This window comes from Crocuta crocuta, unplaced genomic scaffold (genome assembly GCF_008692635.1).
Source record: "Crocuta crocuta isolate KB4526 unplaced genomic scaffold, BGI_CrCroc_1.0 scaffold1133, whole genome shotgun sequence".
Classification (NCBI taxonomy): domain Eukaryota; kingdom Metazoa; phylum Chordata; class Mammalia; order Carnivora; family Hyaenidae; genus Crocuta; species Crocuta crocuta.
In genome coordinates, this window is record NW_027530366.1 from 298,422 (window position 1) to 298,672 (window position 251).

The 251-nt window shown below is 41.8% G+C and overlaps 1 protein-coding gene across 1 annotated transcript in view; it reads left to right on the plus strand.

Annotated features, from left to right (window-relative positions):
- OCRL (OCRL inositol polyphosphate-5-phosphatase) overlaps positions 1 to 251 on the plus strand; it is a 49,950-nt gene that overhangs the window by 7,188 nt on the left and 42,511 nt on the right. The window lies entirely within an intron of this gene.

Below are 251 nucleotides of genomic sequence, written 5' to 3' on the forward strand. Positions count from 1 at the left end.
ACTCTAAACTCAAGAGACTGTGCTTTGCCCTGTTTTATACTTCCTTGTTGGGTGTGGTAGACCTGACCTGCGGGTATTAATTGTAGCCTTAAGGTCAAGAACTGAAGGTATTTTCTGATCCTAAACGAGTTAGAGGCAGAAGAAAGGCAATCGCTGAGAAGTTTTTAGAGACTAGGTCTAAGTTAAGAAAATAATTCACCTCTGGGCCTTTGGGGGTCACTTCCTTGGCTTTTTATAAGAGAAATCTGGCA